The sequence below is a fragment of the Oncorhynchus keta genome, chromosome 11 (assembly GCF_023373465.1).
Source record: "Oncorhynchus keta strain PuntledgeMale-10-30-2019 chromosome 11, Oket_V2, whole genome shotgun sequence".
NCBI classification, from domain to species: Eukaryota; Metazoa; Chordata; class Actinopteri; order Salmoniformes; family Salmonidae; genus Oncorhynchus; species Oncorhynchus keta.
In genome coordinates, this window is record NC_068431.1 from 51,468,614 (window position 1) to 51,484,948 (window position 16,335).

General features: G+C 43.2%; 1 protein-coding gene across 3 annotated transcripts in view; it reads right to left on the bottom strand.

The window, feature by feature from the left end:
• LOC118390553 (bifunctional heparan sulfate N-deacetylase/N-sulfotransferase 1-like) overlaps positions 1-16,335 on the bottom strand; it is a 107,768-nt gene that overhangs the window by 65,717 nt on the left and 25,716 nt on the right. For all 3 annotated transcript variants that reach the window (XM_052457439.1, XM_052457440.1, XM_052457438.1), the window contains exon 2: positions 7,784-7,952. The gene's annotated coding sequence lies outside the window, so the exon portion shown is untranslated. The remainder of the gene's footprint in view (positions 1-7,783; positions 7,953-16,335) is intronic.

Sequence of the window (16,335 nt, forward strand, 5' to 3'; positions counted from 1 at the left end):
TGAGAGTGAGTCACCTTTACTATTTAATTTGGCTTGGTGCAGAGGAAGGCAGGTGAGGGAGGGGGGTAGTTTAATGTGGCCCCCTCCTCCCCCACCATTGTAATTGCCAGCTTGCAGAGAACTCCTAAACACAACATGCCATTATTAAAAGGGTACAGGCTAGTACTCAGCCATTCAGATAATTGAGTTGAACAGCAGCTGAAGAGAATGGCGATGGGGTCTTGTTCGAGCAGTGCCGTGGGGGTAGGGGTGGAGGGAGGGAGGGGAGGCGATGGAAACATTTCCACTCTCTCTCTTTCACAGCATAACCGACGACGTTCATGGACTTGTGTTCCTGCTTTTTCTTCTCCGAGTGCGTTACGGATATGGAACTAATCTCTTACGTGTCAGTATTTGGCTCGGAGCGTACAATAAAATATTCAATGATGTGAAGACTGCCTTAATGCTCGGGGAACAGAGATGGAACCCAAAGAGCTGGTGATAAAAAGCAGGGCCTTGCAAAAGTAGAATTGTCTGTATCTCTCCGTCGGAGTGTCTGTGTGTGTGTGTGTGTCTGTGTGTGTGTGTATTCTAAAAGAAAAGGCATGCACACTGAAACAACGTGGAAGACTACCTTTCAGGGTGAAGCAAGCAGGTACTAGGCCAATAATCAGCAGCATCATCATCTCACTCTCTGAAAGGGGCCCTCCTTTCATTCTCACTTTCTTGCATTTAGTGCTGAGCAATTGAACATTTTATTTTTCATTTTATAAACAAGTAATTGACCGTCATTGGTTCAATTATTTGAATTCCATTTCGTTCAGGGTTTCTCTCTGAGCTCAATGCGCAGTCTCTCTCAGACATGGCACTACAGTGCAACCATTTTACTCATATTTGTTGCTAAATATTTTGCTGTGCGACCTGGAATTTTTATTTAGGAGTACCTAAATTACTGGGACGAGAAAAAATTGATTGTGTATGTGTGCCATTCAGAGGGTGAGTAGGCAAGATAAAGGATTTAAGAGCCTTTTAATAGGGTATAGTAGTAGGTGCCAGACGTACCGGTATGTGTCAAGAACTGCAACGCTTCTGAGTTTGAAGTTTCCCGTGTGAATCAAGAATGGTCCACCACCCAAAGGCCATCCAGTCAAATTGACAACTGTGGGAAGCATTGGAGTCAACATGGGCCAGCATCCCTGTGGAACGCTTGATACCTTGTAGAGTCCATGCCATGACAAATTGAGCCTATTCTGAGGGCAAAGAGGGACACACTCAATGTTAGGAAGTTGTTCTTAATGTTTTGTAGACTCGGTGATCATGTGATCGAGAGGGAGAGAGCAGTTGCTTGACTGCTTCGCAATATATCTCTGCCTGAAAATACATGATCTAAGTGATCGCAAGTATTGAAGAACTACTAAAACTGTGATTTTGTCGTATAGCATAGGCAGCAGCTCTACAGAGATGAGATGACTTGGAATGAAATAATAAAGTCATCAAATAAAACAAATGTAATATATACAACGAATATTTTATTAAAGTAATGTGAATAAACTATGGTTTAAGTGATAAGCAGTAATGCAGTCATTACCATCATAGGAGTTCCATTAATTGTTTTTAATAAACCGAAGTCTGTGATTATTTTGTAATAGTTGAACTGAAACAGACCTCAAAAAGCACTAAATCACTCAGCAATACCTGCATCTCTTCCCAATGGGTAGCCAACCCTTTCCCCAACAAGCTACAACCACTGTCTGTCCACTGGGGAACTCTGCTGTGCTCTCATTAACAACAGCTAAACCAGTTCTGATGTTTGGGCAGCAAAGCAACCTCTCGTGGAACACATTCAGGTCAAATTTAAGGACGGCTGGTGGGGACGACATGCGGTCATATTGTAACAGGTGCTGCAGCACATACCCTACCTGCAGAAGAACCAGGCCATTCAGAACACAATTGATCAATCAGGGCAAACAAGGGAGAACAGGGATGACATCAAAGGCTGGCCGTCTGGGGTGAGGTAGAGGGCACAGCAGAGCAACACACACACACGCGCCCAGCACAGAGACCATCTGCCAGCTCGCGGTCTGTCGAGGGGGCATGGATCTAAAGAACGCCACACCAGACTGCTGGCGATGCTCAGAATAACCTGCTTAAAGGCGTTTTTGTCGTTTGTCTCCCTGCTGATCTCAAAAAACCCTAACCAAGTGTCATTGCATCCAGTGTCAAAGACACTAATATTTTGTAGGAGACCCGATTGATTGACTGTCTTCTCTTTAATTATGTGCCAAAGTTGCATGGCTGTGATTTAGCGCCAGCCCACTACTTAAACGGACACAGCTCCCTCCGAGAGTGAGCCTGGTGGTGCCAAGTCAGAGCCGTCATGCCTATTCCAAATCTAATTGTATTTGGCACATGCTCCAGATACAGCCCTTAACCAACAAGGCAGTTAACCAGGATGCTCTCGATGGTGCAGCTGTAAAACTTTGAGGATCTGAGGACCCATGCCAAATCTTTTCAATCTCCTGAGGGGAATAGGTGGTTTTGTCGTGCCCTCTTCACAACTGTCTTGGTGTGCTTGGACCATGTTATTTGTTGATGTGGACGTCAAGGAACTTGAAGCTCTCAACCTGCTCCCCTCCAGCCCCGTCAATGAGAATGGGGGCATGCTCAGCCCACCTTTTACTGTCGTCGTTTCGCGTCGTCTCTCATCCTTCCAGGCTTTTTCTTCTCGACTTTATATTGCGATTGACAACTTTCATAAATTAGGGGCATTACCGCCACTGACCTCGCATGTCTTTCAGTCACCCACATGGGTATAACCAATGAGGAGATGGCATGCGAGTACCTGCTTCTATAAACCAATGAGGAGATGGGAGAGGAAGGACTTGCAGCGCGATCTGCATCAGAAAGAGAACTGCCTTCTATTTTATCCCTTGGCAACGCAGACGCTCGTTGCCACGCGCGAGCAGTGGGGGTGAAATAATTGCATAATCTAAATCTCTAAATTTATTTTGCAATGCTCGCGTGAGGGGCCCGCCGTGATGAGGATCAGAGTGGCGGATGTGTCGTTACCTACCCTTACCACCTGGGGGCAGCCCGTCAGGAAGTCCAGGATCCAGTTGCAAGAGGGAGGTGTTTAGTCCAAGGGTCCTTAGCTTAGTAATTTAGTATTTCCCCAACACATTCTGATACACACCAAATAGCCATAGTGTAAGACAGTTCAATGATTCATGGACATTTAGGATAGTTATTGGAAAACACTAGAAAAACTTATGGTTATCACAATGTGCTCCCACTCTTCTCTCAAGGCGTTTATGTATTCTGTGCGAGTATAGGCCCATTTTAAGGGGTAAAGCCAAAGGCAAGTAAAACTCACACTAGAGTGCTGCTGCTGATCTCTTGTCTCCTCGGCTCTATCAAGCCTTTGTGCACGTAAATGCCAACCTTCTGACTGGCTTGTCAGTATGAACTATCACACTGCACTCTGCAGTTTAGTGCCACCTGGGTCCCATCAGTTTAGTGGATGTCCTCAGCATCTTTTCTCCTGTGTGAGCATTTGTGTTTTAAAGTACCCCCCTGGGGGTCAAAGCTCTGGGCTGGTGCTTTGGAACGAGGCCCGAGAGCCACAGGTACCGAGTCAGGGAAAGGGACTGAGGCGAGGCGGCCAGGCTACGGCCAGACAGACAGCAGCCGTCAGTACCCCTGCTCTGGGCCAAGTCCAAAGAATCGCCGTTAAAATGTTTATGGATTGCAGTCTGGGTGAAAGAATGAGTGAAAACAAAGAGTGTAGAAGGTGCACCATGTCTGTTTGGATATGCATTTAGCCCATGTATCGGTAGTGTGCTTGCATATGTTTTTTTCTGAGACTGCTCATTCATTATTCATGTGCAATCGTGATAGTGACGGCCTCAGAGGTTGTTATGACTGGGAAAACAAGTCTCCGCATTCGAGTCCACTAAGCACATCTCCGTCTGCAGCTATTCTGTGGTGGAGTAGGTGAGTTTTGCCTGTGCCCTCTACAGAGTTACTGGTCCAATTACGATCAAAAATGACATCAAGAGGTCTTGAATATGCATCATCTGACAAAGTTATGTCTGTCCAGACTGGCTAATCTCCAGCCTGAAGAAACCTTGCAGGATCTGGCAGAGTTGCGAGTTAATCCCAGCACAGCAACCGGCTCCAGGAGATGCCTTTCTCACATTAATTATTCAAACCTGCCAATCGCTTTCAATTATTCATGAAAGTTCATAATTCATCCTCCGCCATCACTTCCCTATAGAAGGTGAAGAACATTTCAAGTTGTTGAGATAAAATGTCTATCTATGAGCCAAAATGCAATTTCTTTCATTAATGCAGTACACATGAATAGTCGTAGAACTTACCTGTGGTGTCGTACAACAATAACTTTGTATTTGTTAACACCAGACATTTAGAAATTGTGTTCCTAAGAGGATATAAACAGACTGGGTTATAACGTCAACCCAACAACAGGCTACGATTAAATAAACTTCTCTATGAGAACTAATAAACTCAAAGCAGCTAGATCATGGATGGACAACAAGTGATGGGGGTGAAGGCCACGAAAATTGCACAATTGCTCGCGGGTCTGCATATCCACATCCATACCCACACATGCAGTCAGACAGCCCTAGCCTTTTGGGGGGCCCCAAGGAAAATGTGCATTTTTAGAGTGAATTTCCTGCAATTCTACACATTTACATTTTGCAGTTTAATTTAATTTCATGCATTTTGCCATGGGGCTGAGAGAAAAATGTGCAGTTTTACAGCATATTTTCTGAAATTCTACACATTTTGCTAAAAGGGTGGAGAGAAATGCTTGTCGTTTTTAATATGATATGACTGATAGGGACAAAAAAAAATCAAATGAGGGCACCCCTGATTGGTAAGTTGACCATGATAACTAAAAGTTTAGATAGCTGGTCGTAGTGCTTCATTTGTGCTGGATCCTGCCGGAATAGAATCCAGCACCTCTCAATTTTTAACTGTTTTGTTCCGGAACCCATTTGCCAGGATCCAGTACCTCTCTTAGCATGAAAACTCTTTTTCACTTGTTTGCAATGTAAAAATTCTAATGAAATCAGAGTTAAATCCTCTGTAATTCTCCTGCCTCATAAAAAATACAATGTGAAAACCTGATATTCTTAGAATTGTTTTGCGTTAGACTGGCCCGAGTTTATGGTTGGCACAACATTGTGGTTTTGAGAGAGAGAGAGAGAGAGAAGCGTGCTTGTATCTAACAGAACTAGAATGAGATTCACTTTCTATGATTTCGCTCCCCCCCTGTCTGGTATGACAGACATGAGCCTGAAACTGTCACCTCACCAGCATTGCACTTCTTCATTTATTTCCTTATAGAATCATAACCGTGGGAAGTGTGCCGGAGATGCCGCAGCACCCCGGATAAATTTAAATACATTTGCCAAAGTTATAGAATTACTGTGGTCTGTTCAGAAATAAATGAAAGATTTCAGAATACTACACTAGGAGTAGGACTATAATTTAGCCACAGTATATCAGTAACTTATTTTTCAAAAAATGGCCTTGGATTGTGTGTAGCTCAATCACAAGGTATGGCTACAGATGGGAATGTGCATCAAATCTGTCAGTGAACTCAAAACAGGCATTTGACAATATTTCAAATACAATCGCAGGGGAAACAGGTTGGAAAGCAAATGGATTATGCTGAAAAGAGGACTTGAATATAACAGGCCTTGAATTTCCCAGCGGCATCGACGGCCATGCCCATCAATGTCCCCTTGCGTGGCAGTAATAGCCCCTAAAAAAAAATCTATGCCTTGTCCCGAATAATAATTATATGCAAATGTATGCAAAATTCAAATCAAACGCTTCATGAGAGCCCATGAGCTCATGTTGCGCAACATTTATAAAGGCTATGCAATTGTGGGAGAAAACAAGAGCGATGGCTTCTACTAAATAGGGGAGGATGTAATCAGCTTTCTATAGGCTAGGCCTACTATATTAAAATTTTTTAAATGTACTAATATTAAGCACATTTCTTATATTTACAACAGGAGTATAGTCTACCTGGAGGGCATGAAAATCAACCACGGGAAAAGCGTCCTCCATTTGCTATTTACGTGCATAGATGACATGTATTTTCTCCCGCTGCCCGTGTTGTTTCGATACAGGTGCATGATAACAGTCCATTAAAAATCATAACAAATGTCACACATATACTAAATAATATATGTAAAGATTGAATCAAGAATAGTCTGATGGGTGACAATATTAGTATATCATTCACAATTGATAGGCTATCACTTGATAGTATATAATGAATGATGCCCAGCATAAGAAACAATGCCTTTTTTTTTGCGACTTGTACAAATCATACTCGCACACCTCATGTAGCCTAGCCCATAGGCATATATGTTTTGATTAGGTTAGTATCGCAGCTAAAGTGGTCAAATTGCTTAATTGTAAGAAGTTCTTTATCCACATTACGTTTTTCACCATAAAATGCACCTTTATAATAAAAGCATTACATGCATAATTGCATTTGCGGTTACTTTTGGTAATGGTGTTTTCCCCTAATGGAACATTTGCTCTTATAGCCTATAACCATGTGCGCATTGCTGCGCTTATAATGTGAAGAAATAGCCTAAAGGTTCATCAACATTTTAAGCTAAAAGTTCTGATCTGTAGCATCAGCCACATTGCATCAAAAGGTAGTTTTTTTATGCTAGTGGTTGTATTCATTTGGGATCTATCGCATCCCAGGCTGTTTGGAAAATGTATTTCTCGCACAGAATAGGTCGACTTTTGTAATATGGGGGATAGTAGATTTTTGCTGTTTGTTAGGCCTACTCATCTTGTTGGCTGACAAATGGTTAATGTGAACAGTGCATCCAATGTCTTCAATATGCACCTCGGAATTGGATAAGGACGCACGTAGTTGTGTCGGTCTTCACTTGTAGCCTGTGAGAGAGACCCGATCACGTGATAGAGAGCCGTGTGAGTGAGAGACGCTTCGGATTGTGCAGCACACTCAGGGAGTAGGGCACAATGCAACTCTCCTGGACGCAAAAGGCATGGTTTTTTTTAGGGTGCATTACGGCCACAAGGGGATGCTGGCTTGAAATGCAAGGCATTATCAAGTGCTTGTCAAATTGTGAATGGTTATAGGCTATAAGAGCAAATGTTCCATTAGGGGAAAACACCATTATCAAAAGTAACCGCAAATGCAATTATGCATTTGCTTTTATTATAAAGGTGCATTTTATGGCGAAAAGCGTAACGTGGATAAAGAACTTCTTAAAATTAAGCAATTTGACCACTTTAGTTGTGATACTAACCTAATCAAAACATATATGCCTATGGGCTAGGCTACATGAGGTGTGCGAGTATGATTTGTACAAGTCGCAAAAAAAAAGGCATTGTTTCTTATGCTGGGCATCATTCATTATATACTATCAAGTGATAGTATATTGGTCTCACCTAATGATTGTGCTTGATTGAGCATGGATCATTCCCCAAAACTTTAATTCACAAAACGTTTAGTCATCGTTGTCCTAGATTTGCATGCTTCTACATTTCTACTTAGGAACACACCATGTACTCATTGTACAAAAATCCCTTAGTTCATTAGTTTCTCCATGACGACACCCTCATTCCCATTGAACTGATCTCAGGATGAAACTAAGCCTTGTCTGAGACCAGAGTGGCCCATAGGGCAGGACCCTCTCTCCTGTTTATGTAGAGTGAGGGAGCTTGATGTAGCCTACCACCCCCTGGACAGGACGCTAGTCAGGATGAAAGTTCTTACCCTTTTCCAAACAGTGGAGTGGATGTATCTTCCCTAGAAGTCCCCAGCCACGGTGCAGTGGTACTCTGTCTTCTGGAAGAGCATCAGATATAAAAACACGCTTCAAGTCTAGTCAGGGGACCTTGGTGATGTGGACTAATGTTCCTCTGGGACACACCACAGTCAGGCACTAAGAGGAAAAACACAAGGAGAAGACATTCATTAAATGAGATGTAATATACAAACAATAATAATATAAGCCATTTAGCAGACACTTTCATCAAAAGAGACTTAAAGTGATGCATGGTTCTTCTTTTTTTTGTCCCGGGAATCAATCCCACTATCCTGGCATTGCAAGCGCCCTGCTCTACCGAACTGAGCTACAGAGGACCGCCCTTGCAAAGCATGTAGCCTACGCATGAGAAGAGGCTGTATGGAGGACACAGAGCAACAAGAGTATTGGGAAAAAAGCTCCATTGCAGATAATTATGACATAGGTGGGGTTACACAACAACAGTTATGTGGGTTGGGACAACATGGCATAGCTTATATCAGATGTAACTATATTGTTGTTGCTTTCATGAAAAATATTTATCAAGCGGACGTACATTCAAATCAATTGAATAACACATTTGATTGCACTGGTATATACCAAAGTGATTATCATTGTCAATATTAACACTGTACAGCTTCCTGCAAATCAACCCTGCTGATATAGTGTTCTCGACGGTTTAATGACCTAAACCCCCCTTAAGATAGAGGAAAGAGTACCATTATAAACAGCAGTTGCAGCAGCCGTCGGATTACAATTGGGTCTACTCAAATCGCTCCGTCTTCTGTGCATATACCAGTGCAATAACAAGAATGAAAGCGGAATCGGGAATAAAGCAGTGTTAATTTTGGCGCTTACATTTTTTAAAATAGATTGTCTAATCTTAGTCATTTTGACAACAAAAAAATGTCTTAGTCACATTTTTGTTAGTTGAATAGTGATTTAGTCTAGTTAGTGTCAAAACGATGAAAGAAAGTTGGCCATTTTAGTAAACTAAATGACATTTAATGAGTCACATTTTTAAACATAAATCACGGAGTTCCATGTGCACAAACATACACAGCCTAGTCTTCCCCACAAAACTTATTGACAGGCTCCAGACTAACATTTTCCCCTCATGTCACAAACTTTCAGTTGGTGGCACCAGCCCACGATTTGGTCACACCAACTTTTTTTCCACGGCATCACGCAATAGAAAAAAAATTGTGATCGTTCACCTTACAAAGTAATTCACAGTGCTTTAGATTGTGTAAGATTGAGACCGTAGGCTATTCATGAAATAAGCCATTTCATCCAACATGCATGACTCAACATATTTTGATGTGCAACCGAATCCAGTGGTTGCCATGAATTGTGGGTTGACAATAGGGCATTGTTATTATATTTGACTGTTGAAATAAGTCTCCAGAATTTTCTAGATTTTGTTGTTCAATAGTGATGAATTTGCATACATCTTTATGTGCAGTAATATCATAGGCAAAGTTATTTTGTGGCCAATTCACCACGAGGAAGTGAAAACTCGAAATACATTAGCTAGATCGCTAACACTAAATATAAACACCCACTGCTAGTAATCATGTCTTAATTGAATTTAACAGTACATTTAATGGTCAACGTGCAATCGCAATGGCCGATGTGCAATTGCGCATTTCATATCTTAAAGCAGTGTCAAATATCTTGGTTTTAAAAATAGTTGCCATTGAGGCGAACAATATGAATAAATTACAAATAGAAAAGTATATACCCATAGAAAACTGAGAACAGTGTCTTCCAAAAGACGTGCATTTCCCGCAATTGGATTTTGAAATGTTATAGAATCAGAAGCTTTTTTCCCCCCTCTCTCCAGAGTGCACATTAAGCAGATTGCTCCCTCACAGCAGCAGGCCCCAGCGAAACGGGCCCAGGGGCAGGGCAGACACGTTCATTAAAGGAATCATGGGGATAATGCACTTTACTGCCAGACCAAATCATGGTTTCAGCCTCGCCCCAAAAACCAAGACGTTTCTAAAGTTTTCAGTGGACTCCCACAGCCATGTCAAAAGGGTCGAAGTTCTGTCATAAGTAGTGGTCTGATAGTGCTAGCTAGTAGTTTGCTGGAACCAATCAATCTGATATTAACTCAACATATACACCAAGTGTACAAAACATTAAGAACACCTTAATAACATGGAGTTGCATCTCCCCCCTTTCGAGCTTAGAATAACCTAAATTCGTCTGGGCATGGACTCTTCAAGGTGTCGGAAGCGTTCCACAGGGATAATGGCCCATGTTGACTCCAATGACTACCACAGTTGTGTCAAGTTCGCTGGTTGTCCTTTGGGTAGAGGACATCGTTTTGGACTGGTAAGTTTCTCATGCCAATGCCGTTGTTTGAAATTAATAATATAAAATATTATTTGTGAAATGAAATAGCCTATTTGAGGCTGTTGAGGGGAGGGCAGGCCCACAACAATGGCGAAAGTGAAATGGAGACAGTAGATACAGCTGGTCTGTTGTAATATAATAAAGACAGTAGATCTAGCTGAAATGTCATAATATAAAATAGACAGTAGATCTAGCTGAAATGTCATAATATAAAATAGACAGTAGATCTAGCAGGTCTATAATAATATATATTCAACCTTATGTTCCCTGTGCTCTATATATATATCTGTTTATTATACAGGGCTCATGTGAAACTATTAACTGAACATTTTCTTTCCCTAGTGCCAAGATGTCCATCCCCCACTGAAGCTGGTTCATCCAGCTCCTGCCACAAGTGGTGTTCATCTGCCCAAATGTATTGCTGCAGGCATGGATGTGCCTCAGGGCCAAAAGAGCACAGCATGGAGGCGTCGCTGTGTTAATTGCAAAATGAAGTCCCTCATCACCTGTACCACATGCTTGGTGACCCTCTGCTTTACAGCAGAAAGAGACTGCTATGGCACCTGGCATCAGCAGCACAATATTGTGTAGGGGACTGGAGGGTCTTCCAAATATTGAAAGTGTTATTTTGTAAATGTATATACAGTGGGGCAAAAAAGTATTTAGTCAGCCACCAATTGTGCAAGTTCTCCCACTTAAAAAGATGAGGCCTGTCATTTTCCTCATAGGTACACTTCAACTATGAATAGAATAGAATTTTGGTATTTTGTATGTAGTTATTCCATTCAAAATGTATAACATCACCAATTTGGCCACTTGGGTACATTTGGGCTACTTGTGTGGGACACCTGGGTGACTTCATGATAAATGTCATGTAGCACACTCATTTTGGAAGTTATCATTCTGAAACTTTGCACAAGTACTGTTGCCCTCTTATGTTTTTCACTGGAATTGTCCCCATCATCCTGTTTCAATGAAAAAACGTATGTTTTTTCATTGTATCATCTAAACCAGATCTATTGTGTTACATTCTCCTACATTCAATTCACATTTACACAAACTTCAGAGTGTTTTCTTTCAAATGAAATAAAGAACATGCATATCCCTTGGTTCTGAGCCTGAGCTACAGGCAGTTAGATTTGGGTATGTCTTCAGGTGGAAATTGAAAAAAAGTAGGGGGGCGGCTCTAAGAGGTTAACCAACAATGCTTTAAGAAGTTAAGGGGCCTCCCGAGTGGCGCAGTGGTCTGAGACACTGCATCGCAGTTGGTAGCTAGAGATCCTGGTTCGAGTCCAGGCTCTGTCGCAGCCGGCCGCGACCGGGAGACCTACGGGGCAGCGCATAATTGTCCCAGCAGCATCCGGGTTAGGGGAGGGTTTGGCTGGCAGGGATGTCCTTGTCCCATCACGCTCTAGCATCTCCTGTGGCCCTTTGGACCTAGACTTGTCGCTCTGAAACCACTTGCCGTGCGGTAGCAGAGAGAACAGTCTATAACTAACAGTTTTTAGGGCCTTGTATAGAGGTCCTGGATGGCGGGAAGCTTGGCTTCAGTGATGTACTGGGCCGTACGCACTACCCTCTGTAGTGCGGTCGGAGGCCAAGCAGTTGCCATACCAGGCAGTGATGCAACCAGTCAGGATTCACTCGATGGTGCAGCTGTAGAACCTTTTGAGGATCTGATGACCCATGTCAAATCTTTTCAGCCTCTTGAGAGAGAATAGGTTTTGTCGCGCCCTCTTCTTGGTGTGCTTGGACCATGATATTTTGTTGGTGATGTGGGAACCAAGGAACTTAAAGCTTTTACTCTCCTCAACTGCAGCCCCGTCGATAAGAATGGGGGCATGCTCGGTCCTCCTTTTACTGACGTCCACAACCATGTCTTGATCACGTTGAGGGAAAGATTGTTGTCCTGGTACCACACAGCCAGGTCTCTGACCTCCTCCCTACAGGCTCATCGTTGTTGGTGATCAGGCCTACCAGTGTTGTGTCATCAAACTTAATGATGGTGTTGTAGTCGTGCAGTCATGAGTGAACAGGGAGTAGTGGAGGGGACTGAGCACACACACACACACCCCGTGTTGAGGATCAGTGTGGCGGACGTGTTTTTACCTACTTTTACCACCTAGGGGGCGGCCCATCTGGATGTCCAGGAACCAGTTGCAGAGGGAGGTGTTTAGTCCCAGGAACCTTAGCTTAGTGATGAGCTTTGAGGGCACTATGGTGTTGAACGCTGTCTCAAGGCTTAAAAATCCTTCTTTAACCTATCCTACCCTTCATCTACACTGATTTGAAGTGGATTTAACAATTGACATCAATAAGGGATCATAGCTTTCACCTGGATTCACCTCGTCAGTCTCATGGAAAGAGAGAGAGCAGTGGGTTAACTACCTACCTTCAGGGACAGAACGACAGATTTTTACCTTGCCAGCTTGGGGATTCGATGCAGCATCCTTTCGGTTACTGGCCCAACGCTCTAACCACAAGGCTACCTGCCGCCCTTTCTCCTGTGGAAATGTGGCATTTGGTCTTGTTTGAATCTGTGGCTCCAAATATTGCCCATTTTTCTACAAGGAGATTGTACCACCGGGAGAGCAGCCAGAGCGTGTGCCTTATCAATGATTTGTGCTTTGGCAAAGTGGGTGGGGTTATATCCTTCCTGTTTGGCCCTGTCCGGGGGTGTTATCGGATGGGGCCACAGTGTCTCCTGACCCCTCCTGTCTCAGCATCCAGTATTTATGCTGCAGTAGTTTGTGTCGGGGGGCTAGGGTCAGTTTATCTGGAGTACTTCTCCTGTCCTATCCGGTGTCCTGTGTGAATTTAAGTATGCTCTCTCCAATTCTCTCTTTCTTTCTTTCTCTCGGAGGACCTGAGCCCTAGGACCATGCCTCAGGACTACCTGACATGATGACTCCTTGCTGTCCCCAGTCCACCTGGCCGTGCTGCTGCTCCAGTTTCAACTGTTCTGCCTGTGGTTATTATTATTTGACCATGCTGGTCATTTATGAACATTTGAACATCTTGGCCATGTTCTGTTATAATCTCCACCCGGCACAGCCAGAAGAGGACTGGCCACCCCACATAGCCTGGTTCCTCTCTAGGTTCCTTCCTAGGTTTTGGCCTTTCTAGGGATTTTTTCCTAGCCATCGTGCTTCTACACCAGCATTGCTTGCTGTTTGGGGTTTTAGGCTGGGTTTCTGTACAGCGCTTTGAGATATTAGCTGATGTACGAAGGGCTATATGAATACATTTGATTTGATGCCGCCAGATTGGAGAACAGTTGCGGGCGAGTGAATGACCTGGGCATGGTAAACTATATACAAAAGTATGTGGACACCCCTTCAAATGAGTGTATTTGGCTATTTCAGCCACACCCATTGCTGACAGATGTATAAAATTCAAGCACACAGACATGCAATGTCCAAAGACAAACTTTGGCAGTAGAATGGCTCATGCTGAAGAGTTCAGGGACTTTCAAAGTGGCACCGTCATAGGATGCCACCTTTCCAACAAGTCAGTACGTCAAATTTCTAGGAGCAACAACGGCCCAACCATGAAGTGTTAAGACACAAAACAGGACTGCCGAGTGTTGAAGCCCGTAGCTCGTAAACATGATCTGTCCTCGGTTGCAACATTCACTACCGAGTTCCAAACTGCCTCTGGAGCAACGTCAACACAAGAGCTGTTCGTCAGGAGCATCATGAAATGGGTTTCCATGGTCGGGCAGCAGCACATTCCTAATATCACCATGCGCAAAGCCAAGTGATGGATCATGCTTCACTATCTGGCAGTGCAACGGACAAATCTGGGTTTGGCGGAAGCCAGGAGAGGGCTACCTGCCCAAATATATAGTGCCTGCTGTAAAGTTTGGTGGAGGAGGAATAATGGTCTGGGTCTGTTTTTCATGGTTTGGGCTTGGCCCCTTGGTCCAGTGAAGGGAAATCTTACCACTACAGCATTCAATGACATTCTAGGCGATTCTGCGCTTACAACTTTGAGGTAAGTTTGTGAAAGGCCCATTTCTGTTTAAGCATGTTATAACAGAAAAGGGGGGACCAACTCCATATTAATGCTTATGATTTTGGAATGACAAGCAGGTGTCCACATATTTTTGGTCATGTGGTGTATTTATTTTCCACTAACAGCATTGCAACATTGCAATTCTGCCTTAAAATTCTGTTAAATAGGCTTGGGCGGTATCCATATTTTCATATTGTTCATGTCCTCTCATCCCAGGATTTACGGTATTACCTACATAGCACACAAGGGGGCGCTAAAAATGCAAGTCCATTGGGTCTCTTATCAGAATGCTAAATTAGCACAAACTAATGGCAACATCACAGATGCTGCTGGCTAATGGCCCTCTCGCTCTAGAACAATACTGCTCACTTACATAACACTACCAACACACACTCGTGTTGGACATGTGGTTAATGGTTACTGGGCAGATCACAATACGGGGTTTGAAAGGGCTAACTGGGTAACCAAAAACCCCAATCTGTAAACTAGGTTTTGAAGTAAAACGTGCCATTTTCCTGTTATGATAGAAACCCATATGGGATGGGTTCTATTTAAAATGATAACATCCATCACTTCAAAACTCCAGTCTTGGAACAAACAGTATTTGCCAAAGACCACGCTTGTCCCAGTGAAAAGGTTATGGGATGGTCCACGTCCCTGGCAATTTACTGGGACCACAAGGTCTCATCTGCCTGACCTGCTGACAGCCAGCATGCCTCCCCATAGAGACAACTTTCCATCGAACATACCATATGACAGTGAGCGTGAGCAGATTAAAAACATACTTATATTCCATGGGGAGAGGGGGGGTACGGGTAGCATGCCGAAGGTTATTTCAGCTGTTCAGGGCTAGGACCCCTTTATTTTGGGTTGGCATCTGTCATTTTTAGAGTAACGTAACACTTCGGAGGTGAGAGAAGGGGAACAGCCAACAATAACAAAACCAGTCTGGACAGCAGTCAGAACTCACAGCTGACGCCATCTGTCTCCAGCTCTGATGGTAATGTCTGATTGTTTTGTCCTTGGTTTCAGGATGAGGCATTTATCTATGAAACAAATAAGAGACTCGGCAGCACTCGGCAGTACCATTCTGTGAGCTTGTGTGGCCTACCACTTCGCGGGTAAGTCGCTGTTGCTCCTAGACGTTTCAACTTCACAATAACAGCACGTACAGATGACTGGGGCAGCTCTAGCAGGGCAGAAATTAGACTACTATTAAACTGACTTGTTGGAAAGGTGGCATCCTATGACGGTGCCACGTTGAAAGTCACTGAGCTCTTTAGGCAGTTGAATGGCCTGTACTGCGTTTCTCTCTGGTGATTGCATGGCTGCGTCCTCGATTGTATACACCTGTCAGCAAAGGGTGTGGCTGAAATAGCCAAATCCACAAATTTGAAAGGGTGTCTACATACGTATGTGTGTGTGTGTGTAATATATATAGTGTACTTCTAAGTTGGTTATTTATAGTCAAATATATATAGGATTTCCTATTTTGTACGAGGTAACCTAAATCCTTCAGCACATATGGAAAGACGTACTGTATGGGATCACTATTCACAGCAAGGAAGCATGTTGTTTGGGAAAGGTGTGGCGTGAGTGAGCGAGCGAGCGAGAAAGGCATATGGAAAAGAAAACGGCAAGAGAATCCGACCTGTATGACAATAAACGCAAATCACCTTCGTGGAAGGCTACTAATTTAAAATTTTCTTCCCTAATTTTTTCTCTTTCACACGCACGCACACACAAAGCCAGAACAGATAAATGCACTTAAGGCAAGAAGTAGAAAAATATATTTCACTGCTCTGTTTAACTACCAAGAAGAGGAATATCGTTGAGTTGAAACCATGCATTATAATGTGGGCGATTCCAGCGTCATGGTCATTAATGTCTCACAGAATGGACAAACAAAATATACATTTGACTTTTGATGTGTGTCTATAGTATCTCTGGGGGAATGTATACTGAAGAAAGCAGACTTCTAAATATTGGCATGTTGGAGAAATAAAGCACATATGGAAAACCATTTTTGGGCTCAATTGATGCCGGTTCGATACTCACATTTTTTGCATGAACACATTCATTTTCCATTAATATCTGCTGATGGGAGCTCAGGAGCTGGATCTGGCTGAGATGAATTCTC